The sequence below is a fragment of the Mesoplodon mirus genome (assembly GCF_964341445.2).
Source record: "Mesoplodon mirus genome assembly, chromosome: 2".
In the NCBI taxonomy this organism is placed as follows: Eukaryota; Metazoa; Chordata; class Mammalia; order Artiodactyla; family Ziphiidae; genus Mesoplodon; species Mesoplodon mirus.
Genome location: NC_138977.1, coordinates 48,210,251 through 48,237,883, shown reverse-complemented (window position 1 = coordinate 48,237,883; position 27,633 = coordinate 48,210,251). Strand labels below are relative to the sequence as shown.

At 37.3% G+C, this 27,633-nt stretch overlaps 1 long non-coding RNA gene across 11 annotated transcripts; it reads right to left on the bottom strand.

Moving 5' to 3' along the window:
• Positions 1–1,796: 1,796 nt before the first annotated feature.
• Positions 1,797–23,689, bottom strand: LOC309814102. 11 transcript variants are annotated; one of them, XR_014295611.1, is made up of 8 exons: positions 23,425–23,689; positions 21,446–21,618; positions 13,452–19,282; positions 8,960–12,529; positions 7,675–7,826; positions 6,312–6,442; positions 4,956–5,037; positions 1,797–1,823 (listed from the first exon to the last, which is right to left on the bottom strand). It is a non-coding gene; the product is annotated as an uncharacterized lncRNA (long non-coding RNA). The 11 variants fall into 11 exon arrangements; XR_014295613.1 differs by having other exon boundaries at positions 6,312–7,826; positions 8,960–9,021; positions 9,871–12,529; XR_014295614.1 differs by having other exon boundaries at positions 6,312–7,826; positions 8,960–9,957; positions 10,388–12,529.
• Between the last annotated feature and the right edge of the window lie 3,944 nt (positions 23,690–27,633).

Genomic DNA, 27,633 nt, shown 5'->3' with positions numbered 1-27,633 from the left:
TTCAACTGGATAAAGTGTGGAAAATAAGAAAAGAAGGAAGAGCCAACAGACAGGGCAGTTGGGGATCGAAAGTATAAGCGATGATTATAATGGATATAGAGCAGAGGACAGCATATACATTAATTTAGAGGGAGGTGGGGTATTTGTTTTCACATCAAAACACAGATTTAGACCACCTAAGTGAAAAAGCTTTCTTCATATTTGGAAGGTGTTATGGCATAGTGGTTGAGAAATGTGGTTTAGAAATAATGATTGTTGAGTTCCAACCCTGGCTCCACTACTGGTGAGCAGTATAGCCTTGGCAAGGTAATTAAAATTTCTGAGCAGCAGTTTCCTCAGTGGTTTCTAAATCATCACATTAATGCAATGATTAAATGTTATAATCCATACAAAGCAGGTGAAATAGTCTTGGCACATAGTGTTTAAAATGTTAGGGCTTCCCTGGTGGCGCAGTGGTTGAGAGTCCGCCTGCCAATGCAGGGCACACGGGTTCGTGTCCTGGTCTGGGAAGATCCCACATGCCACGGAGCAGCTGGCCCCGTGAGCCACAATTACTGAGCCTGCACGTCTGGAGCCTGTGCTCCGCAACAAGAGAGGCCGCGATAGTGAGAGGCCCGCGCACCGCGATGAGGAGTGGCCCCCACTTGCCACAACTAGAGAAAGCCCTCGCACAGAAATGAAGACCCAACACAGCCATAAATAAATAAAAATAAATAAATAAATAAAATGTTAAACACAAAAATAGTCTTAAACACATAGTGTTTAAAATGTTAACTATTGTAATTGTGATTTCAGCTTTTAGCTAAGTCAACACAGCTCAAAATAAGGAAAGTAGAGGTAATTGTCTATCTATTGTAGGTGGTGCAAATGACAAGGAAGATGAGTTAGACATCTACCTTGCAGGCTGAATGATATAATTTCTTAGATTTACTCAGTATAGCATTAACCTAAATTTACTCTCCTGAAAATGACTTTTCTAATAGATGCCATCTTCTTTTCCCATTAAAAAATCATTTTCTAGGGGCTTCCCTGGTGGCGCAGTGTCTATGACTCCACGTTCCCAATGCAGGGGGCCAGGGTTTGATCCCTGGTCAGGGAACTAGATCCCACATGCATGCTGCAGCTAAGAGTTCTCATGCCCCAATTAAGGAGCCCACATGCAACAACTAAGACCCGGCACAACCAAATAAATAAATAAAGTTATGTTTCTAAACTTCTGGTATATAGAACTTCTCTGTTTCTTGAGAAACTGCTTTTATTAAACATTTTTATCAAGTGATTTCCTTCTCAAATATCTTCAGGCTTGGCCACAGCTCATAAATCTTATGTAGTCATGACCACTCCTCCATGTTGTTTGGATCTTACTGCCTTTCCTTCAATCTATATAATACTTCTTGGAGGCAACAGGGCTATTTTCACCTTCTAGCTTTGTAATAGCATTAACTTTACCTGGAAAGTGCCCTCCTGTTCTCTACTACGTACCCTGAGTCTACAGGTGCAAAATACAGGTCTGGCTTCCCAACAGTTTAGAATCTAATAAAAGAAACAAATCTCATATGCATGAAACAACTAGAGAATAGAGGCAAGGCAATTATGAAAAAAGGGAGGATAATATGGTAAACACAGGATATGGGCCCACCAGAGGAATGAGAATAGCTGTTTGTTGCTTTCTGGGAAATAGCCATCACTACAGCTGGGAAAAGGAGGGGAAGCAGTGAAGAAATATTTCTGTTGGCCAGATGGCTGGCTGGCAGCACCACAGCTGGGGACTCCATATTTCTTGATCTGCTGCAGCCTCTTCTTGATACACAAAGCACTTTCCTCTATAGAAACATTATAAATAGCATTTAGTTATCGACCTTGTTTACAAAGGGTGATTTAATCTAAAGAGGAGCTAAACCATATAGTACTAGAGTACATTAATAATTAATATTTTGTAGGATATTGCAATGTAAAAAGAATTTTAGCTTACCTTACCTTACTTAAGGCTGACAACAAACTACCCTATGAGGAAGTTATTATTTCCATCTTCAAATGAGTAAAATGAAACTGATAGAAATGTGTGTGTGTGTGTGTGTGTGTGTGTGCTGAGGGTGTGTCAGGACCAGGGTAATTCTGTGAATTAATCCATCATCCAGGACATTATTTCTAGAGGAAAAACGTTTCAAATACTAACCAACTAACTTGGATTAAAACTTTTAGAATATAACCCACTTATAAATTTTAAACTGATGACAGAAAATGCAAATCTGGGCCTGCCGCCTAAAATTTTACTACCTTGTTTTTCTGCCAAGCAAAAAGATGTAGATTTCCTTTTCCATATAGTTTTTCAAGTACTGATTTACTAGATCCCTGGAAATCTATTAACATAGGTCTATTTTTCTCTCTTACATTAGAATAAATAATTAATTACCATGCTAGAAGTGAACAGATCCCCTCTATCAATAATAACATGCTTCTTTGGAAAGTTGTATAATGCAGTAGTTTCCAAGGAACTTCCTGCTATCAAATCTCATTACAAAATGGGGTTTATATTTTACTTAGCCTGTGTGGATTTAAAATACATTCCACATTTTATTCCATTTTATTTTCTAGTTTTTCCTATCTAAGTTCAAGTTTTTAGTCATAGACAATCAAGCCATATTTGTTTCAGTGAATTTATAAATCTTCTAAGCTCTTGGCTGTCTGTCCCTAGAATATCCCATTACTTCTCTGCTGTGTTCCCTGACCACTTGTGCCTCAGCCAGTATACTTTCTTTGTTAAGAAATGTCACTCAGGGGGCTTCCCTGGTGGCGCAGTGGTTGAGAGTCTGCCTGCCAATGCAGGGGACACGGGTTCGAGCCCTGGTCTGGGAGGATCCCACATGCCGCGGAGCAACTGGCCCCGTGAGCCACAATTACTGAGCCTGTGCGTCTGGAGCCTGTGCTCCGCAACAAGAGAGGCCGAGATAGTGAGAGGTCCGCGCACCGCGATGAGGAGTGGCCCCCACTTGCTGCAACTAGAGAAAGCCCTCGCACAGAAACGAAGACCCAACATAGCCATGAATAAATAAATAAAAAAAATTAAAAAAAAAAAAAAGAAATGTCACTCAGGATTAGAGATAAATATTTAACAGTGTTTTGAATAAGACTATTCCCTTTCCTATGGTTCCAAAAATCTGTCAACATGTGATTAACAAAATGAGTCTGTATTTTCTTTCTTTTGGGAAATGAAACCTAAGAGTTGCAATCTGGCCAATTAATATCTTTATGAGGCTTTGATCTCTGTTAATGCCTCCACCACTTGGCCATCATTTTGGAATAATTTCAACTGTTATATGTTGGAATATAGCAACTATTTTTCCATTATTTCATTAAAATTTGTAAATATTAATACTAAAACACACACACTTAAAAGATGATATGGACTGCAAGGTGAACAGTGACTTCTATTTCCACATCTTCAGATAAAGAATTTTACCTCAATGAATTGTTTTGTAATTTTTCTTGTAGTTAGTATTTGTTATTGCAATGTAAGTTCCCTCATAGTTAGCACTTGCTATTAAGAAACAAAAGTTAAAGTAATTGTCCAAATATGTAAAGTCACTGTCAAGGCTAGGATTAGAACCCAGGTTTTCTGGTTCTTATCTCCTAGTCCTCAGCTTGATTCACAGGATTCTCTCCTTCTGATCTCTATCTCTATAAGGCTGGTACTAATATCTCATCTAAACAGAAAGCTGTCATGGACAATACAGTTGGTCGCTAATGATCTTCTGCAGGTTCCCAGGGCCATCATCTTTGCAACTCATTGCAAAGCTCTTCCCAGTCGGTTCATTAAAAGTTGAAATTTGGGCTTCCCTGGTGGCGCAGTGGTTGAGAGTCCGCCTGCCGATGCAGGGGACACGGGTTCATGCCCTGGTCTGGGAAGATCCCACAGGCCGCAGAGCGACTGGACCTGTGAGCCATGGCCGCTGAGCCTGCGCGTCCGGAGCCTGTGCTCCACAACGGGAGAGGCCACAACAGTGAGACGCCCGCGTACCACAAAAAAAAAAAAAAAAAAAAAAAAAAAAAAAATGAGCCATATAAATTCTTAAAAACATGGAAATTGTTAAATAAATGATGATATACCATGGAAAATAAAAAAGTCATAATGTTCAAACAATTTAAAATATCTTAAATTGTGCATTATGATATATCAAGTGAAAATATGAAACCTTTCACATAATATTTTTATGTGCACAAAACTGTAAAAATATAGATAAGAGCTATCTTTTGGCAATGCAATTATGAGTGACATTTATTTCTCAATTATTTTCCAAATTTTCTAAGGAACATGGAAAACAGTCTAACATAACACATAAAAACTCAAAGTCTGCATTTGGCTCTCTGGCTTCTCATTTTTACCTGCTTTATGATCTCATATATTGTACCAGCCTTGTTATCTTGGGTCTGTTTCCTCATCTGTGAAAATGGGTTAATAATAATACCTAACTCATAGAAATGTTTTAAGGATTAAATGAAATAGTGTAAAGTGCATAGAACAGTCCGGGCACATAGTTAACCATCTAATAAATTTTAACCATTTATTACCTTAAAAAAAAAGAGTATGTCCATACGCACACACACATATTTAAGTTTTAAAACAAAGAAAAGAAACAAGATGCCCATTCAATAAGGCAGTTGAGTACTGTTAAAAACCCAATTTAAGCACACTTAGTTACCTTGCTTACTTAGTTTACTTTGAGAAGGACATAGGGAGGAACCAGGCAAAGAGTAGGCTGGTCAGGGCCATAGGTGTAGGCCCTGCCGAAGCAAAGCATGCCTCTTCCCTACAGCTTCATTCATCCCCATTCCTCATGGATCATATTCATCCAGTTCTCTCCTGATTGCTCACTGCTTTTGGATGATTTGAGATTATTAATAATGTTCTATGAATATGACATGATAGACCTAGAAATATAGATTTTTCTACAAACCATTGACTGTGGGAAGTATAATGCTCAAATACTTCTTCTCCCCTCATCAAGGACCACAAACTCCATCTTCTCTACAGGCCAGCTGTAAAAAGGGAGGAAACGTTAGAAAAATGCATTGGATTGACTTTGTATATTTTTCCAGTTCCCTATAAGTTATAATAGTTCTCTCAGTGTCTGTCTTTACTCCAAAAGGGAGCAAAGGGTGGATCAAAAGAGCCAACCTCTCAGAGAACTAAGCAGTTTAATCCCAATTCTTCATTAACGATCTCTATCCATGGGGCTGTGTGGTTTAGTAGAAAATTATAGACTGAATTTTAGCTCTGGACTTATTAGAGCTGAAATTGGGAAAATTACTTAATTTCTGAATGTTGAATTTTCCATTTATAAATGAGAAGCTATAGCAGTTATTTCAGAGAGTTACTTGGGGGGGCTTCCCTGGTGGTTCAGTGGTTGAGAGTCCGCCTGCCGATGCAGGGGACATGGGTTCGTGCCCCGGTCCAAGAAGATCCCACATGCCACGGAGCGGCTGGGCCCATGAGCCATGGCTGCTGAGCCTGCGCGTCCAGAGCCTGTGTTCCGCAATGGGAGAGGCCACAACAGTGAGAGGCCCACGTACCGCAAAAAAAAAAAAAAAATATATATATATATATATATATATATATATATATACACACACACACATATATATATATATATTACTTGGGGTAAGATCTGTGGTATATAGTAGGCATGCATTAAATGGTAGCTACTATTGTACAGGAACTGAAGAACAAAAGGAAATGTGGAGTTTCCATAATGACAACAAGTACAAATAATTGCCAATATTTAACAGGTGCCGAGCATTATTTTGAGCACTTTACCTATAATAACACAGTTAATCCTCACAACAGCCTTTAGAGTTGGATAATATTATTTTACCCAAAATTAATTTGTACATTAACTTTTCTCTGTTTTAGATAGTGAGGTTACTAAGTATAAAATGTAGTTTGAAGTATGAAATATGCTTTGGAGCTCCATGCAACTCTATTAGTATTTGTCTTATAAAGTGTGTCTCTCGCTCTAGACTGTGAACTCTTCAAGGACAAAAAACAGATCTTTGTATTCCCAGTTTTTGCCTGGTTTATAGAAAACATAAAATATATATATTCTAAAGTGAATCTATCTGCCTCCGTGGATGAAAATCAGTACCGTGTTCAGTGCAGAAATTAATTTTATTTAAGATTTCAGTGGTTACAAAAGAATGAACTAAGTGTATCTTTGTCATCCATAATACATATTTTCACACTTGAAGATCACAGTTTCATAGTAAGATATTCATCAGTTTGTATTGAGTAACAACTCAATAGAGAGAGGTACATGGAGTGCTGTAGATTGCTGTTTTTGCATCTCTGCTGCCATTTCAGTGTTTTCATCACCTTCTGCTGAGTCCACTGAATCAACAACATAGTCCATTCTTTTCATCTGGTGTTGCTCTTCACTCAAGTCCTCTGTCCATGTAATTAACAGAATCAAATGTATAAAAATTTGGACCAGATATTAGACCATAGAAATAACTGGGGACCAGGCCACAATCTTCAGAGACTTTTTAAGTGGCCACTAATATGGCTGAAGTGAGATACACTAGGATTTGCTCATCAGAGAACTGCAAGCAATGTAATAGAATGCATACTAGCAAAAAGTCCTTATATGTAATTATTTTCTGCATTAAGACATCAAAGAAAGTGAACCCCAAAGAATGTTTAAAGTCATTATAATAAATCTGTCAGAAATCTAAAAATCTCCTTTAGAACAGTATTTCATGAAATCAATGAATTGCCTTCAGACATTTCAGGGAAGAGTCGGGGTTAAATGACTTTTGCACAATACATTTATTTTCTTGATTATATGAATGCTTTTAAAATAGGACTTTTACATAATTTTAAAATATTCATATGTAAGTGGTTTGTGGTCTAAAGTATTTCACCTTCTGAGTCATCATTTTATTGGCTTCTGGAAGTGCTATGGTTGTTCAGGAATGTGTTTTTATATTCCAATGGGGACATGGAGTAGTTTGAAAAGCCCATAATTTCCTTTAAATTTTACTCTACAGTAATACAAGATGACACTTATTTAAAGATGCAACTGCCTATGCTAATGGTTACCAATAAACATTTCCTTGGAAATAATCATGCAACCTTTTTTAGAGAGCAATTTTGATTGCTATTTGCAGGAACTGTTAATGTTTTTATCTCTTTAACTGTTTTAAGGGCCTTACATAACTTTTAAATAAATGTTAGTCAAATATTGATTTCAACACCATAATAGAAAGATTGAGGATGCTGGGAGTGATATTATATAACATATCTGTTACACGGTTTATGTTAGAATGCTCCAAAATTAATGCATCACCCTCCTGAGAACTTCAAAAGAAGAAGCTTAGTAGGTAGGAAGGACTATAACACATTATAGAGCATCAGTTTCACTTTCTAAAGTGAATGCTCAGAGATAATGGAATTAGACAGTCCTACACATTTGAGCAAAGGATTATGATTTATAGGATATGACTGGTGGCAAGTCAAGTTGACTGTTAAGTTTATAAGTATATTAATAAAGACAATATCATATTGAATATAAACACCAGTTTCCTGGCAATCTAAAAATACAAATCCAACTACTAGTAAATAAGGAGAAGAAAAAAGTAAAATACCGAGGGTAAGCCAAAGGTAGGTTAATGACATACTTTGGAAGGGAGATGTGTACATCTATTCTGTGAAGAAAAATATGGTGTAGCGTCTTAGCTAGGCAGAAGCTTAAAGAGAGGTCATATATTCTGCAAAGGCTTCTTTTCGAAGAATATTCATCACCTGTTCTCAATCATGTAGTTATTCTTTCCTGTTAAGTAAATGAACAAAAGAACTTGCATGAAATCGCTGCAAGAACTATTGTATTGTTTTACTGATTACCATTTATAGGTGGATGTAGAGCTAATAAGACATTCTCAGTATTGACAGGTAAATAACAATGAAGAAGTATATAATCCTTTTTTTAAATTGAGTAGCTTAAACATTTTTATTGTAAAATATTTTGGAAATTAAGAACAGTGTAAAAATAATCTAGTAAATAGTTCTTCCCCTTTGGGAATGAAAAAATTACTACTGTAGTTGAAGCCCCTGTGGACTCTCCCTGATTGCACCTCCAGAGGTAGCCCTTATTTTGAATTTGATGATGAAAGGTGTACAATCACATGGAAGTTCTTTCTGTTGGACAAACATGGCGACCTATAGAGCTACTCCAATATTCAATGCTTTGAACCTGGCTATTGGCAGTAGAAACTTGCCAATAGAAAAACTTGCCAAAATAGAAAAAATGTTCAGAGAGAATTAGGATAATGAGCTTTGGCTTGTTCAAAGTGAAAACCTGGTAATGTTCTGATAAAACAGAGAATAACAAATGAAAATAGCTGCTCAAATAGCCAGATGTTTCTTTGAGATCAAGTCAATCTCAGTTCCATTCTCCTGATCTTGTTTACAACCTCTTTCCCCCATTATTCCAGCTGCCCCTCAAAAGGAACAAAACCTCTTAGGTGGAGAGCCGAGGGGCACATACCTTCAATTCTGTCTCTACTTTCTCCCTTCCCATTGCTTTCCGACAATATCAATCACTTTGTTCTTTGTAATAAAATACAAAAACTTCTTCATATTGTGGCTTTAAACTAAGCTTAAAAGTGTTGTCTGTAAATTTATAATCAGTCCCATACATGATTTTATAAGATAAGAAATACTGTCAAATAGTAATTACGTGTTTTTATCTGCTGTCTGTAAAGAGATAACAGTTTCTGAAGAATATAAATGCATAGAATCTGCACTAGTGTTGCTCAAGTTTTTTGAGACATGAAGGAGATCAAATAGTAACAACCCTAACTAATGCTTTGAGGGGGTGTTTAATGGTAACTCACAGAAAGAATGTGACACTGTGAAATGAAGATGTGTTTCCAGCTTGTACTCCAAATAGGAATTGACACTTACTGCTGGCATTCCTTACATTGTCACACAATGCTGAGAATACTCCCTGTGGCAGAGGCCTCTTTCTCCAAAGAGAACATAGAGAGCTTGTGTTAGAGAAAGACATGCAAAATCACAACTGTTTTCCAAGACAATAGGCATTGTGCAATATGTTGCAGATCATATTGAAGGACAGCAAAATCTTCAAAGGATATGGAATAAAGACAACTCAATAATTGAAGTTTGATTTTTTAAAAATAAATGTGTAAGCTCTAGTATAAGAATTATCATGGTTTAATAATATGGGGTCCAAAACAGGAAATAGACATTTCTGCAAAGACATTATGGGACAGAAGCAACTCAGAACGTTCAGAAAAGGATCAAATAATGGCCATTGTAAATGGTGCTAGAATATATATGCAGATCTGGGAAACAAAGGGTAGCAGTAGTACCGATCTCTCTAACCACCATGTTCAGCTACCCACTTGCAGGTTTTGTGCTTCCAGAACTCATGATGCTAAACTCTGACAACTCAAAGATTCTGGTTCCAAGGAGAAAAATGTTGGTACCAAGGCACAAAAATTGTGTTCCACTGAATCTAAAACTACAACTGCTGCCTGGTCACTTTGGCCTTGTGGACCAGCAGATAAATAAATGGGTTAACTTCCTGATTGAAATAATTGACCCTGATTATCATGAGGAGTTAGGACACTTATGGGGACTTGTGGTGTCTCTATGCCATGGGAAAATGGGAAATAGGCAATTTCAAAAACTGGCCAGATAAGGCAAAGACAACCAAAAGCTCAAACCCCTCAGGGATGAAGGTCTAGTTCCCTCTACCAGGTGAGCAAATGGAATCAGCTCAATTTCAGACCAAGGATAATGAAAGTCTAGAATGAATGTGAAGGAAGGAGATGACTAATATCAATAATTACCTAGGACCAGAGGCAGTCATGGGGAGTGTAGCTTATTCCAATAAGACTCAGTTGACCAAGTGAACTCAGTTTGGAGCTCCAGTGCATCTGAGTAGTACAAGAGGCAGCCTTCAACATGCATTTATTGTTTTCCACATCACATACCCCTAAAAGTTCTTCTGATTTCAGTCACAACAGTGGAGAAGAGTTCTATACAATAATCTCAGGTGCATCTTGCACTGGTAGCTTCCCATCTCAAGAGCAGGCATTTTTCTGCATTCTGCTTTCACAGCTTTCCCCAAGGTAGTGGGAGTGTGTCTCACTAGTGCACAAGAAGAGCTACAAGTAGGGGGTAGGAGTTAATGCCCCTGAGGGCCATCCTCAACCACTGGGTGAGGAGAACTGATGTTATATACTCCAGACTCCACGCCTTTAAGGGAGAATATTCTAGGAGGCATTCTGTCTACTTCCTGGAAGTTCCAGGGGAATGGAGACCCTCCCTGTTGCCCATAGCAGCAATTCAGTGAGGCATACTTACTTACACTGGCTTTCCACCGTTCCCTGGTCCACTTCTCTACTTCCTTATTCTGGTGTCCTGGATCCCTTCACAGATGAACTACCAGCACCCAAGGCCTCGTTTCAGATTCTGATTTTAGGAAAGCAAAAATTATAGCAATTCTTTTTTTTTTTTTTTAAAGAGAGAGATGCAAAAATATTCTTTTTTCTACAGAAATACATCTCTTTCTGGGAGTTCTATGGATTGTAAAAATATTTAGCTTTCCATTATCCAGTTATCCACATTAAAGTTCTTTGGTTTGCCTTTCTTTGATCCTATGTTGTCTTCTCTTTTAGGAAATAGCCAGTTGCCCATAGACACTGATCGTAGTTTGGTCACAGGATGGTGATAGTGCAGCCCCAGATGTTCTGTCCCTCACCTCCCCTAATTTTATGTTACAGTGAACAAAGCTGAGACACCACCATACTTCTGGGGTATGTTTTACACTTGCTCAAGAGGTTACAGTTCTGATGTATTTTTCCCAAGTGGCCTGATCTCACAGTCCCTGTGGTTAGTTGTGTTTGTAGGTATTTGGCAATGAATCTAAACATCTAAGTGTGGTCTGCCTTTAGAAAACACTGGACTGTTGAGTCAGAGGCCCTTGAGTCCTTTTTACGATTCTACTTATTATGTTGAGAAATCTCCTACCCTCTCTGGGCAGTTTTTCCATCTGTAATGGAGCTACCCAGCTTTTACCCGTATCTCAGACTAAAGAAAACAGAATTAATAATAGTTCTAGGAGCCTCTTAGAAGCTTAAATTAGAAATGGCCCTAATTCCACTGCACTTTCGCGTGTTTAAAATCTAAAGTGTTTCTATTAGTTGTTTTATCTTGATGTGGTTGGAAATATACTTTGACTACAAAAGAAGTAAGAGTGATCTTTCATCCTTCTATTTAACAGTTGAATTCTGATGCAGGGCGATTAAATTATTTATAACTGAGAGAAACAAAATCATTTAAAATACTGAATAGCATGTTAGTTCCTTACATCGCTTTCTGAACCTCATCCTGACCAAATCAATACCAGATTGCTTTCTAACAGCAAGGATGCATTCCTTTGGATAAAACAATGCATCAATCTACAGGACATTTCTAGTAAGTGAAGCATGGCATTTAAGAGTGCACTGTTAGAACATACATATAAACCTCTCCAGCACTAAAGCTCTGCGTATGAAAATATAGAGTGGGCAAGAGAGGAGACGTGTGGAAGCAAAGGATTGTACATGTTGGAAAAGTTCCTTTCCTGTCATTTTACTTTCAGCATGGGAGTGTGCGTGTGGGGTGGGAGGCGGCTTCTGTTTGTGCACTGTTAAGTTGTTCTTAAGAGGTAGCCTGCAGGACTTCCCTGGTGGCGCAGTTGTTAAGAATCTGCCTGCCAATGCAGAGGACACGCGTTCGAGCTCTGGTCCGGGAAGATCCCACATGCCGTGGAGCAGCTAAGCCTGTGCGCCACAACTACTGAGACAACGTGCTACAACTACTGAAGCTCATGCTAGAGCCCGTGCTCCGCAACGAGAGAAGCCACCCTAATGAGAAACCGGTGCACCACAATTTAGAGTAGCCCCCCCTCCCCCCACTCACCGCAACTAGAGAAAGCCAGCGCGCGGCAATGAAGACCCACTGCGGCCAAAAATTTTAAAAAAAGAGGTAGTCTGCAATGAAAATTAACCCCCATATATTTTTCTATTAGAGATCGCTTTTAGTTCTGCATATTCTCTTTAAAGTTCGTTGATAAAAGCTATGGCCCGTTCAGTTTTCTTAGCATCAAGCACTATAACCAGATCAGTGACTTATTTTATCTGCAACACTGAGGTGGGGGTGGAAATGGGGACGGGTGGTGGTAAGGGTTATCTTTATTTGGAAGGAGAGGCAGAGGCTCTGGAGAGCAGGCTTTGATTTGTCAGAGAGCTCTGACAAAGTTCTAGGTGCCAAGATGCAAGGACAAGGAGGAAGCAAAAAGGCTTGGGAATGAAAGTAGGAAGGTGACAAAAAGAAAAATTGTTTAACAATCATGCCTTGGTAATTTTGCCTAGTGAACTCACAATATGTCCAGGTTAGTACGAAGGCGACAAAACTCCGCCCTATCAACTCATCCCAGTTTTCCCCGTCGAGTTTGGTCCCCACCTGGAAAAGAGAGAAAGAGGTTAATTAAAAAGATCTGTAAAAGTAAAACTCTATATATTACGATGCACACACACACACGAGCGTTTAAGCATATCCCTCTTCTCATCCTTAATTACCAGTATATTAAAAACATTAGGATACATATCCCCAAATATTAATCTTTTGTAATTATCATGCAATACATTAAGAAATGCACAGAAGAAATTGATGGTTCAGAACAAATGGAGATAATACTTATAAAATTGTTTTTAAAATTGGATGAAATATGCAACAGAGTGCCTGATGTGTGTGTATAATTTATATAGCTAGTTATGCTAACCTTTGTTCCAATTTTAAAATTGGTCTTTAAAAGTGTAATTTAATTTTTGGTAAGTTTCAAAAGATTATGTATGAATATTGCATTTGAATCCATCTTGAAATGTTTTAGGAGTACATTTTTTTTCTTGATTTGCTTTTAATTTAATACAATGCACAATGAAGAATGAATTTGCATTTTTTTTCTTTTTTTTTTATTGGGGTATAGTTGTTTTACAATGTTGTGTTAGTTTCTACTGTACAGTGAAGTAGAGTTCCCTGTGCTATACAGCAGGATCTTATTAGTTATCTATTACAAGTACATTCTTGATGAAAGTGGCCATGTCTTAACACATTTATCTTGGGAAACAAGCGCTGAATAGCCTTCTCGAAAGTGTAGGGAGAATATCAGACGCGTGTCCTCCATCTAGTGTTACAAATGCTGTCTAAGGTCTTAGTATTGATGGCTACCTGCAAGCCCTTGCCATAAGGCAAGCAAAAATAGAATTTTAACAATTCACATAAAACATTTAGTTGGAAATCCTGGGCATACAGTGAGTCACATTTGATTATGAATTGTAATTTATCTACACTACAATTAGACTGTCTAAATTACCTTCTTACTTACAAAGATAGATGCAGGAAAGACGTCTGTAGATTACTAAGTTCAACTATTTTATCTTATTTCTGCTTCTTTTCCTGAGATAAAAATCAAATATGTAGTAGAGTGTGCACATCAAGTCAGGTCTCTCTCAGTTACTTTGAAAAGTCTATGAGCTCACTGAAAAAATATAATTTTCTGTATTTTTGGCTAAAGTGTATACTCAGACCACCTTACTAAATTCCAGGCTGCCCTCTTCCAAGCAGTGCTGGACTGCCCATACTGCTGACCCCCTCTTGCTCTGCAAAAACAAACCAACCAACATGGAAGATGGTGTGTCAGTTAGAGCTGGGTTTTGAAGCTCAATTCAGAATCAGTTGGAAAATGTCAGCAGGGATGTGTTTGGATCTTTCCATTGAAGATTCAGTTAATACTTTCCTTTATCCCATGGTATCATGAGTGAAAGCAGTGATGGTAATAAAAGGTACTATTATGTCCTTACTGTGTTCCAAGCAGAATATTCAGCAATTTACACACACATTCAATTCTCACAAAAACCTCCATGAAGAAAGTTTGATAATCTTGAAGTGACTTATCCAAGCTACTCCACTATTGGGTTAAACTGGAATACCAAACTTCTGACTCTTATGCTAAGACTCGTAACCAGTATACTACAATATGGTGGCTCTTAAATGCTCAGTCCCATGGTATTAATTCTTTTACCATTTATTCAAGTATCACCTACCAGTTGCAATCAATTGCCAAGCATTTCTTCTAGAATTACATTACCTAGCCTGGAAAGCATTTTTCACTGTCTGGAAGGAAGGTTTTGAGACTTCAAGGATTCAGAAATAAGAGGAAGAAGTAATGAATTAGTCATGATCTTGTAAAATGTTTAATCTGAGGCTTTCCTGACAGGATCTTATAGGATTTATAATTTATAGTTTTTCTCTCTGTTTCAGGTAGAAGAAAATAAAGAGGAAATGGTTCTGAAACTGCTTTACAAGTGTTCAGATAAAAACCAAAAAATAAATAATTGCTAACTAACCAATTTATAAAAGAGGAAGAAGGTAAAGATCAGAGATTTTTCTCAACAAAGCATATTAGGCCATATACTACTTGAAGTGTTCGATGTCAAGGATGATATATTAACCACTTTTATTGAGACTAACCTTGAAAAAAATCATTTAACAGCCTCCTTGTTCATTTCAAACATATAAGGCTTGCTTTTCTATCTTCTTCCAGACAATGGACAATTGATTATTAGGTGGACCACCTACACTTTGGATTATTATTACCATGGATTTTTGCTGCAATATCTTCTTGTTGTTTGATTCATTTTCCATGAATGCAGAGCCATGAAGGATATGGATTTGGGGCCACCTTGTGACAGATTTAGAAAAGTCCTGGAGACTGAACCCTGGGATCGGAATTTTGGGTTCAATTACTAAATTGTTACCTTTCAACAAATATATTTTGCAAAAGGGTTTCATATGGTAATGGTTGATTTTTACTAATGACATAATGATTACCAGTGTTATGCTATAGTCAGTTACACATATTGACTTATTTCTATGTGCCAGCCACTGCCATAAGCCATCTACATATATTATATCATTTTATGCTCACAACAATCCTATGAAGTAAGTGCCATCATATCTCCATCTTACAGTTGATGCAACTGAGGTTTAGAGAGAATAAATAATTTGTGTAAGTTCTTGAAGAGAGCAAGAGAGATCTTAGGAAGCCTCAAAATACTCTGGCTGAAGATGTGGGAAAAAAGTTGTTCTTTATGAAAGTGCAAAAATGACATAAAAGTATTAAGAAGTAAATCAACATATTACCCTTTAGTAACATTTTAAAGCTTCAAATTGCATTTAATTAGCATAGTTTGGATTACAGGCTCTGTATTTATAAATGCACAAAATAACAGAAAAATGCAAAAATCCTGGAAGAAAACCAATGAACTGATAATATTATGAATAAACTCAACAGAATAGAAATTAAAAAGCATAAATAATTACATGCCCTATACTTATACACCTAAGATTCTATTTTTGCCCTTTCTGTCATGCTAAAAGATGATCTGTGTGTGTGTGTGTGTGTGTGTGAAACAAAGGAGCACATATTTTCTAGTTAAAATTAGTACTAAATACTCTTGATTTCTATTTTCAGTGTACTGGAATTGTCATTGAATCATGTGTCCTATATTTTTTCTCAGGAATTGCAGACAACATCTTCAAAAGTAGAATTATTAATTTCCCCCTATGTTGTCTGAATTTCCTATCTCCAGTGATGGCAGTAGACATGGAGTTCCACTGCCCAGATGCCCCTTTATAAAAGAACTTGCTGTTTCTGCTGCAGGGAGCTGCTTTGACCAAGGTCGTGGCCTTCCTGGAGCTGCCTGCATCCAGTAGCTCAGTGAGAGTGCAAAGGTGGGTCATTTCAGCTCTAGGTGGGATGACAATACTTGCTCTGGGGCTTGCCCTGCTGGGTTGTCTATGTCTATGTAAGGTTTGCAAAGCAATTCGACTATTCTCCTCTGCCTAATTCAGCTTCCTCACACTTCTTTTCTTAGGTTTTGATCCTTAATAAATGTCTTGAACTCCAAAATCATCTCAGAATTTGCCTCCTGGTTTTTTTATTGTGAGAAAAAGCACATGATATCAAATTTACTACCTAACCATGTTTAAGTGTACCTTACAGTAGTGTTAACTGTATGCACGTTGCTGTTCAATGGATCTCCAAAACTTTTTCATCAGAATCTGCTTCCTGAAAAGTCAGTCTGTGATCATACTTTCTCTAATGATCTAAATCTTTTTCGGATGTTTTGAAGTGCAGCTCTTCTTTCTTGGTAATACCCTGAACAGTTTTGCAATATGAAATTGTGAGATTGAAAAATGGCAGAAACCACATAATGCAGAGTATTTGCAATGATCACACCCTCTTTTTTTTAAAATGGGGTCTGTGAATGTTTTTCATGCACCTTGAAGATTTAGGTTTTTCTTTTTTCTAGCCCACATGAGAAGTAGATAGGAATTGGAAGGCTTTCTCCTGAGAAGTTGTAAGCAGACAGCTAAAGGTATTTTTTATTGAGAGGCCAAAAGCAATGTGGCAGGTATCTAACAAAGTTTTTACATAAAGTTTTCAGTCCTGAGAATCACATTTGGAGTTTTAGAGTTAATTGTGTTTACTCAAAATTGATGTCACATCAAAACTCTATGCTTTGGTATCTCTATCTATAAAATGAGAAGGCTAGGCTATTCACAGTGGTTTTCAGTCCTATTGTGATAATTTAAAGATGGCTGAGAATTTTCTGTTACTCCTTCCATTGAAAGGTAGAATCTAATTACCCTCTGAAACTGAGTTGATGTTAGCGACTTGTTTAATAAATAGGATGTGGTACAAGTGATATGACATGACTTTTGAGCTAGAACAGATAAAGGCTTGCAGCTTCACCTTAATCCCTAGGACCACTCTTCCTGGGAGTCTCTGAGCAGACCAGTGTTTTCCCGGGGACTTGAGAGGTAGGGTTGGAAGGAGAGATTACAAGTGGCAGGAGGGTGATGAAACTTTTGAGGATAATGGATATATTTATTACCAAGAAGAATAGTTTCTGGTAATGCAACAATCTGGTGATGGTTTCATAGACATACATGTATATCAAAGATCATTAAATTCTGCATTTTAAATATGTGCAGTTTTTGTAGGAAAAGTATGCCTCATTAAAGCTGGAGAAAGTGAGAGAGAGAGATTGATTAGCTCAGAGAATTTCCTCAGGTGCCAGAAAGTCTGGCCCAGAGGACCCATAGCTGGAAAAAAAACTCACCTGAATTTCACAACAGAATGAGGCTGACAAATACAACTCTTCCTTATTGGACAGGGACACCACAGATTGCACCATTGACCCCTGGACTCCTAAAAAGTGATTGCTTTCATGAAAGTGTTTGTTTCTGGTGCTGCATCTGAAAAGGAAGGCATCAGCTGCCTCTGCTACCACCCAATGCCAGAGTTAAGATAGCTCTTCCAAGTGAGTTTCAACACAGACCATCTTCTCTTTAGGTACTGAATCCTACTGGGACTTCTCAGATAAGCCCAGAAGCATCTATTAAAACTCATAAAAATGTTTTTGAAAGGGAAAAAGTGGGGTTTCTTTCTTATTTTTAACAGCTTTTGGTACCTGGTATTATCATCTCACAATCTAACTATGAAACCCTGGCTTCACAACAAGCTGAACTGTTCCTAACAGGGTATGGAAACTAAGTATTTGTCAGCCAGCCTTAGTTGACCAATAGAAGTATGGAAACCCACAGTCAGCCACATTTTTCCCAGGATTCTTTTGCACTATGACAACTTGAAACGTATTCTCATGATGAGATACCATAATAATTATACTGGTCAACTGTTCATTAATAGATGTTCTTAGACCCTTGGTCTTTACCAAAAATAATTCTCCAAGATTGTTTAATAGCCTTCAGTTACTCAATGTTACCATTTCTTGCTTCCCTTATATATATATATATCCAGTATTCTTTCCATCTAGAGAATATACCTCAACCCTAGCACAAATCTTCCCCTCTAGTTTACCTTTCTATTTCCCAAATACTTGAGCTTCTCTTAAATAAAATCTATTTAGATCCAACTCATGGGGTTTTCTATAATGATGCCCAGGAGAGAAAAGGAGCATGCTTTATTTTTTTCCCCATCTCTATATTCTATGAGGTAATTAATTTTCATTGGCATGTTGTGGCACTAATATACCTGGACTTTAAAGAGAATAAAAATAGTCAATGCCCCTTCTTCCTACTATAAATTTTAGATCTATATGACCAGAGTAACCACGTCTATCTCTTTCTTTAATCCTACAATTTATTCAAGGAATTTTATCTTCTCCAAAGTATACCTTGTTTTGGAGACCTCAAAACTTCTACCAGGGACATTATCACACTCCCAATTGCAACTTCTAGCTTCTACAATCTTTTAAAAAGTGCTTTGAAAGTAGGTATTCATAGGCACTTATTTACAGATAAGTTCCGATGATCCCCCTTCTTACTGCCTTGGACAGTTCCCCTGAAACCCAGTACACCTCACTCTCCATCAGCTATACCCTGTCTATATATCCAGATGCTCTGTTGCAGATAGAAAGTAATTTAGAAAGCTACTTCATCATCTCCAAAGTGGATATATAAAGTTACATTCCCCTTTGGGCACTGTATGAGCTCCCATTTCTCCATATACTAATGCTCAGAGTTATTCGATATATATGATTTTTTAGTACTTCATTGTGGTTTAATTTGCATTTCCCTGATGGGCAATGAGCATTAACATCTTCTCACATGCATATTGGCTTACATTAAGTTTTACTTCCCTGTGAATTGTCAATATTTGTTCTCCCACATTTTGTAGTAGTTTGTCTTTCTTCTTGCTTTGTTATCACTAATTAACTGAATAAGCTGAAAACTCATTGTGGAAAAATGAAATTTTCATCGTGTTTTAAATTAACCTGTTGGAGACATTTCAGATGTACCCAAAGTATCTCTGACTGTACTAAGTCTTAACAGGAATACTCTTTAATCTGCTTTACCTTTATTCACAGTTTCTAGTCTTTCCCCTAACTATTGCACCAAACTACTCCCATCAACTCTAATCTGCCTTGATATACATGTAGTTCTATATATCTGTATGTCTGTACATATGTAAGAATACTTAGGGCTTCCCTGGTGGCGCAGTGGTTGAGAGTATGCCTGCCGATGCAGGGGACACGGATTTGTACCCCGGTCTGGGAAGACCCCACATGCTGTGGAGCGGCTGGGCCCGCGAACCATGGTCTCTGAGCCTGCGCGTCCGAAGCCTGTGCTCTGCAACGGGAGAGGCCACAGCGGTGAGAGGCCTGCGTACCGCAAAAAAAAAAAAAAAAAAAAAAAAAAAAATTAAAAAAATAAAACTTGATGTTGACAAATGACATTTATCTGAATAAAATAATGACAACCTATGGTAGAGAATAAATACTTTTGACCAATAAACAATGACACTGAACACAATGTCAAGTGAATCCTTGCTATTTTGTGTTTCAATATAATGAAACTATTATAGGGGTATTGCTCTAAAACAAGAGTCTCATGGTTCAAGCTATAACTGAGTAAAAATGAAACCAGGATAAGCAGGGTACCAGCAGAGAAAAGATGAGAGCAGCAGCATCAAAAGCTCTCTAATGGAACATCATTAAGAATCTAAAAGAAATATAAATGTTCTGCTGGGCCATTATATTATCCTATTAATATTTTTTCTTTATAATTGTCTATATTACCTTTAGTTAACCCTACAATCTAAGTACATATGTTATATTGTATTTGAGCTAAGTTACATTTGAAAATAATATTTTATATGACTATTTAAAAACTTAAAGAATATTTACATGTCCTCACAATTCTCTTGTGTGATACAAAGTGGCATTTCTTTTTTCTTTTTTTTTTTTTTTTGCGGTAGGCGGGCCTCTCACTGTTGTGGCCTCTCCCATTGCAGAGCACAGGCTCAGTGGCCATGGCTCATGGGCCCAGCTGCTCTGCGGCATGTGGGATCTTCCCAGACCAGGGCATGAACACGTGTCCCCTGCATTGGCAGGCGGACTCTCAACCACTGCGCCACCAGAGAAGCCCAAAGTGGCATATTTTTATCCCACTTTAGAAATTCAGGAGAAACTAAACACAGTGGTTGGTTTCCAGCCCCGCAGAGCATTCAAAGCTACTGTCTCCGTCTAGTTATCCCTAAAAGCTGTCACTCAGGTATGGATTCAAGTGTCAGTAGTTTATTTTGGAAGTGATCCCAGTAAACAAGAGCAGTTGGTGACGGGGATAATAGCAAAGGAAAGAGAAGGCAACCAATAAAGTGTCAGTTACTGCTATGGGTTAATTGGAACTTCACTGGAAACCACATATAGCATGTTTCAGAGCTATCCCACCTGAGGGGTGAGGGAGTTGGGTTATCTACACACTACTCTAGTGAGTCATTAGTTAAAGGCTGCTTCCAGGGGCATTAATTTCCCAGTATTTCCAGCCTTTGGTTCTGCTGTTATAGTGGACTCCAGTGGCCAGAGAAAGCCCTGAAAGACTAAATACAGTGAGTACTGAAGTAGTGAGGATAGGGTAATGTGGGTGGGGATCGAACAGAATTGGCTAGAGCTCTGATTTTATTTACTTGAATTTCATGAGCATATTCACTGAGAAATTTTTGGAAACCATGGAAGAATTATCCTTTAATTTTTTTTATCATTTTTTTCTCATTCCTCAAAGCTATCAATAGAAAACAGTGAATTAAGAGTAAAGGAACTTAGACTTGCCTGGTGGGGCAGTGGTTAAGAATCCTCCTGCCAATGGAGGGGACACGAGTTCGAGCCCTCGTCTGGGAAGATCCCACATGCCTCAGGGCAACTAAGCCTGTGCGCCACAACTACTGAAGTCTAGAGCCTGTGCTCCATAACAGAGAATCCGCCGCAAGGAGAAGCCCACGCACCGCAACGAAGAGTAGCCCCCGCTCCCTGTAACTAGAGAAAGTCCATGCGCAGCAATGAAGACCCAACACAGCCAAAAATATATAAATTAATTAATTAATTTAAAAAAAGGGTAAAGGAATTTTTTGTTGTGCTTTTCTCTTTATTTTGAGAAATTAATAGTTTTAGGTTTACTGATTTGTTCTACATTTTCAGTTATTAAAAAAGCAAAATTGCTATTGCTGCTATTTTTTTTTCTATTATTGAAGAGGCAAATACATGAAAGAAAACTTTTAAGCAGCAGCAAAAAAAGGAGGGGTGGAGTTAGTAAGATTCCATCAGATAACTGAGGAGCTGAGTTTTCTGAATTTTCCTTATTAGTTGTATGATAAAGAATTTTAACTGAGAAAAATCAGCTCACCTCCTCAAAACTATCTGTATAACTGTCTGCACCCACTTTTGCTGAAGGTCTAGGCAGAGATACAGGTCTTTGTGAATGAGCTTAAAAAAAAGATTTGGAGGATGAATTATTTACCTGTTTTAGATATTCCTTTGTTATTGAAATCTTGGTCCTTTGAGTTCAGCGGTGAACTGAAATGGTGCCAACAGGATTTCTTCACAATTTTCTGGAAGCCACGGCAGCACTTCACTTATATTGCCAAAGGCCACTGGACCCAGCAGTCACAGGGAAAGGAATTCCCAGATTACCTGGAGTCAGATTGCTAGGGTTAGCCAGCATGCACCTAAAGTTGCTTTGATCACACTAATTCCCAATTCAAACTTAATAATTATTTCAGAAATTTTGTCCTGCTTCTCCAATTATGTTAACTCTACAGGATGGAGGTTAACCCACTCCCCAGGCTGTGTTTTGGAATCTGCTTATATTAAATAAATGAAACTACTCTTCTAGGATTCAGAAATAAGGCAACACTGGAGCCAAAACTAAACAGACATCAGTACCACATTAAGTTTCATCAAGACAGAGATATTTCTCATTTTTGTTTACCACTGAACACCCAGCACCTAGATATTCTACATTTGCAGAAGAAGATAACTCAGCACTTTAAAATACATGATTTCTCAACTTTTATAGTGTGATCTATTCTGAATCTTTCTTCATTCTTTGCTACATTTTGGATAGAAAGGAGGGGAATGTGTCAGCACCCACTGGCATTGAAACACTGCACTCATACTTGACACAATGGAAGCAGTGAAAACAATAAGGGAACAGGTACCAGTTTCATTAAAAGTCATAACTCTGCTACATACTCTTTAAACTCTAATATGATGATTTCGAGGTCCACAAAAAAAGTCTTAATTTTAAGAAACAGATTGCTACAAATAAAAGATTACTTTTTGGCCAGGCCTTGACATCCATTTCCTTTTTTAAAAAATGATTTTCACTGACTACTTTGAATAACTTTCTGTATGAAGATTAATATTTGTAGTTTTCAAAATTAATGTTGAACCTCCGTATGACAATTTTTCTTCTACTTGATTTTGCAGAATCCTCTGTGACACCATAATGGTATTTACAGGTCAGCTATGATCTCATCAACAAAGAAGTCACCTTTAGAAAGAATTAATAGAAACATATACTATTTCACAGAGATGTGTTATGTTTAAGAAAAATTCTTTAATGCTAATAAAAGAAAAAATTCAAGTGCAGAAACCGCATGTTAAAAACAAGATATTATTTGTTATAGAACAGGATCTCAGAAGGGTCTAGGATCCATCATAGGGTCTTCAAAACAGATAGGAAATGATAGTTGTCTGAACCTTTGTTAACAGATTGCTAAGTAAAAATATATGGGTTACCTGGTTTGATGTTAATGGACAATATTTATCAACTGTGGCTCCCAGTGGAATATAATATAAATTATAAATGGATTTAGGTATATATAGTGATACATAGGTCTATAAAATTCAACTAATATTCAGACATATATTTTTAGCAATGAAATGTTTATATCAATTCAAATATTACACCTTCCTTAGAAGAATAGAGATACAGCCTAAATATTTCAAAATCTAATTCAATCAGAGCTGACTTGTACATTAAGCATAGTAGACACAGTGTCTAGGGCCCACAATAATTTTAGGGAACTTTGAAAATATTTTGATTTCTTTTAAAATTAAAAAAGAAACAAAGATTTAGAGTCAAAAAAAGTGTTATTTTTTTCTCACAGCAGAAAAAGGTGAAATTTTTTGGACCCACAAAAATCTATTAAATTTTCCCTGAAGCAGAAAAAAAGGTGAAGTATTTAAAGTTATATCAAAAACAATTTTTAATATTGATATTATTATGATGGGAGAACCCCACAAAGGTAAAATTGTCTAGGGTCCATGGAAGTCATTTTGCAGCCCTGTCAACGTTAAATGATTTTTTTTGTTTGTTTGAATAAAAATAAATGTTTGTACTTAAAGCAATTTTGATCAGATTTAAAGCCCCTTGCTTTCTGAGGATCATAGTTATACAAAAGAAAGCTCTAGTGATCAGAAGGATCTGCCTACCTTCACACGGTGCTACAGAAAGCATGGAACTGCCAAGAAAGAAACAGAGCTATGGTCAGCTTGGAAGTCATGTTTACACTGGATCCTTTCTTTCCAGTGTCTTGCAGCCCCAGACACTGGTGTGCTTGGCTGTCTCTGAGGAATTGTGTTGGCTGGAGTGCTCCTGAGGCTTTTTATATTGTTGCAACACTAAAGGTGTGTGGGACCTCATCTTTGCACTATGTCACTGGAAATTACACAAAATCCAGTATGTCCCCCTGCACTTTGAAACTAACCCAAACAAACACTCCTAGGTCTCAAAAAATTTTCAGCATGCTTAAAGTTTAACTGATTTGGTATAAAACCATTTTGTTTAATGTACATGTCTTAACCTATTAGGGCTGCTGTAACAAAAATACCATAGGCTAGGTGGGTTAAACAAGAAACATTTATTTCTCAGAGTTCTGGAGGCTGGGAAGTCCGAGACAAAGGTGCCAGCAGATAGGGTGTCTGGTGAGAACCCACTTCCAGGTTATAGGCAGCCTTCTTCTCACTGTGTCCTCATATGGCAGAACGGGTGAGAGAGGTCTCTAGGGTCTTTTTTATAAGGGCTCTACAGGCATAACTCATTTTATTGTGTTTTGCCTTATTGTGTTTTGCAGACATTACTTTTTTTACAAATCAAAGGTCTGGGGCAACCCTGTATCAAGCAAGTCTTCTGACGCCATTTTTCCAAAAGCAATTGCTCACTTTGTGCCTCTGTACCATATTTTGGTAATTCTGGTAATATTTCCAACTTTTTCATTATTATTCGATTTGTTATGGTGATCTGTGATCAGTGATCTTTGATGTAATTATTGTAGTTGTTTTGGGGCACCACAAACCATGTACATATAAAATGGTGAGCTCAATCAATAAATGTGTGTGTTCTGACTGCTCCACCGACCAGCTATTCCCCCATCTCTCTCCCTCTCCTGGGCCTCCCTTTTCCCTGAGACACAGCAACTTTGAAATTAGGTCAATTAATAATCCTGCAATGACCTCTAAGCCTTCAAGTGAAGAGTCTCACATCTCTTACTTTAAATCATAAACTAGGCATGATTAAGCTTAGTGAAGAAGGCATGTTGAAAGCCAAGGTAGCTTGAAAGCTGGGCCTCTTGTGCCAAACACTTAGCCCAGTTGTGAATGTAAAGAAAAAGTTCTTGAAGGAAATTAAAAGTGCTCCTCCAGTGAACACACAAATGACAAGAAAGCAAGACAGCTTTATTGCTGATATGGAGAAAGTTTTAGTGGTCTGGGTAGATGATCAAACCAGCTACAACATTCCCTTAAGCCAAAGCCTATCCAGAGCAAGGCTCTAACTGTCCTCACTTCTGTGAAAGCTGAGAGAGGTGAAGAAGCTGCAGAGGAAAGGTCTGAAGCTAGCAGAGGTTTGTTCATGAAGTTTAACAAAAGAAGCCGTCTCCATAGGATAAAATTGCAAAGTAAAGCAACAGGTGCTGATGTAGAAGCTGCAGCAACTTATCCAGAAGATCCATCTAAGATAATTAATGAAGGTGGTTACACTAAACAACAGATTTTTAAAAGTAGATGAGACAGCCTTCTATTGGAAGAAGATGCCATCTAAGACCTTTAGAGTTAGAGAGAAGTCAATGCCTGGCTTTAAAGTTTCAAAGGACAGGCTGACTCTTTTGACTCTCAGGGCTAATCAGCTGGTGACTAAGTTGAAGCAAAGGCTCATGTACCATTCTGAAAATCCTAGAGCCCTTAAGAATTATGCTAAATCTACTCTGCCTATGCTCTATAAATGGAACAAGAAAGCCTGGATGACAATACATACATTTACCAACATGGTTTACTGAATATTTTAAGCCCACTGTTGAGACCCACTGCTCAGGAAAAAAGATTCTTTTCAAAACATTAATGCTCATTGACAATGCACCCAGTCACCTGAGAGCTCTGATGGACATGTATGATTATGATTAATGTTGTTTTTCATGCCTGCTAACACGATATACATTCTGCAGCCCAAGGATCAAGGAGTTATTTCAACTTTCAAGTCTTATTCTATAAGAAATATATATCATAAGGCTATAGCTGTCATAGACGGTGATTCCTCTGGTGGATTTGGGCAAAGTCAATTGAAAACCTTCTGGAAAAAATTCACCATTCTAGATGCCATTAAGAATTTTCACGATTCATGGGAAGAGATCAAACTATCAACAATAATAGGAGTTTAGAAGAAGTTGATTCCAGCCCTCATGGATGACTTCATGGAGCTCAAGATTTCAGTGGAGATGTGGTGGAAATAGCAAGAGAACTAGACTAAGAAGCAAAGCCTGAAGACGTGACTAAATCGCTGCAATTGCATGATAAAATTTTAATGAATGAGGAGTTGCTTCTCATGAATGAACAAAGAAAATGGCTTCTTGAGATGGAATCTACTCCTGCTGAAGATGCACTGAAAATTGTTGAAATGACAACTAAGGATTTAGAATTTTATGTAAACTCAGCTGATAAAGCAGCGGCAGGGTTTGAAAAGACTGACTTCTATTTTGAAAAGAAGTTCTACTGTGGGTAAAATGCTGTCAACTAGCATTGTATGCTACAGAGAAACTGTTAAAGGAAGAGTCAATTCATGATGCAGACTTCATTGTTATTTTATGAAGCTGTCATGGCTACCCCAACCTTCAGCAACCACCACCCTCATCAGTGAGCAGCCGTCAGCATCAAGGCAAGACCCTCCACCAGCAAAAAGATTAGGACTCACTGAAGGCTCAGATTAGCATTTTTAGCAATAAAGTGTTTTTAATATAAGGTATTTACATTGTTTTTTTAGACATAATGCTGTTGAACACTTAATAGACTACAGTACAGTGTGAACATACTTTTTATATGCACTAGGAATCCAAAAATAGTGTGTACTTGCTTTGTTGAGATATTCACTTTATTGGGGGTTTCTAGAACAGAACTCATATATCTCCAAGGTATGCCTGTAATCCCATTCATGAAGGCTCCACCCTCATGACCTAATCACCTCTCAAAGGTCCCAGCTCCAAATACCATTACATTGGGGCTTAGGTTTCAGCATATGAATTTTGGGGGCAGAACACAAGCATTCAGTCCATCACAGTACGTATCTCTCAATCTGATTATTTGTATTTATAACCCTAATTTGTATAATATTTTTATTTTGAAATAACTTTTTTAATGGAACAGAGTATGAAAAATTTATTTATATGGTTTATTTAGGCACAAATTTTAAGAAACTACCACTTGTTTTGTTGTTTTTTTAAATTTCTTTTTCCATTCTTGAAAACGTTTCACAGTCTTGAAATTTTCATTCAAGTTTGTTTTTAGAAATATGTTCACACATTAATCAAATGCTGCAGCTCGTGGAACCCATGCAGGATTTTTTAAAAAATTAATTCATTTATATTTTAATTGAAGTATAGTTGATTTACAATGTTGTGTTAGTTTCAGGTATACAGCAAAGTGATTCGGTTTTACATATATATATGAGTGTGTGTGTGTGTGTGTGTGCATTCTTTTTCAGATTCTTTTCCCATATAGGTTATTACAAAATACTGAATATAGTTCCCTGTGCTACACAGTAGGTCCTTGTTGGTTATCTATTTTATATATGAAATAACTTTAAACTTACAGAAAAGTTGTAAGAAGAGTATAAAGAATTCTATTTCCTAAGAACAAGAAAATTCTCCTCTAAGCCGTTACAATGATCAAAACTAGGAAATTAAGATGATACAATACTATTATTTAATCTGCAAACTTTATCCATTTTATGACAATTGTCCCAGTGATATTCTTTACATAGATGAATAGTTGGATAGATAGACGGATACATGGATGTATAGATAGATGAATGACGAATGGATTGGTGGACAGAGACAGAGAAAGATACAACTATTCTAGGATCCAAATCTAGGATTACATATTGCATTTAGTTGTCATATGTCTTTAGTTTTCTTTATTCTGAAACAAAATTTCCTCAACTTAGATTTGGCTTATATTTCTTCATGATTAGATTCATTTGGGGCAGCAATATCCAAGGTGATGTTTTGTACTTCTTGCTGCCTCATATAAGAATATATATCCCTATTTCCATATGCACAAATAATAATTAAAATAATTTTGCACCCCCTCAAAATAGACATTAAAGTATCAGTTTGTGCCCTAGAAAAAAGACTTGCTTAGTGAAACTCCTTTGCT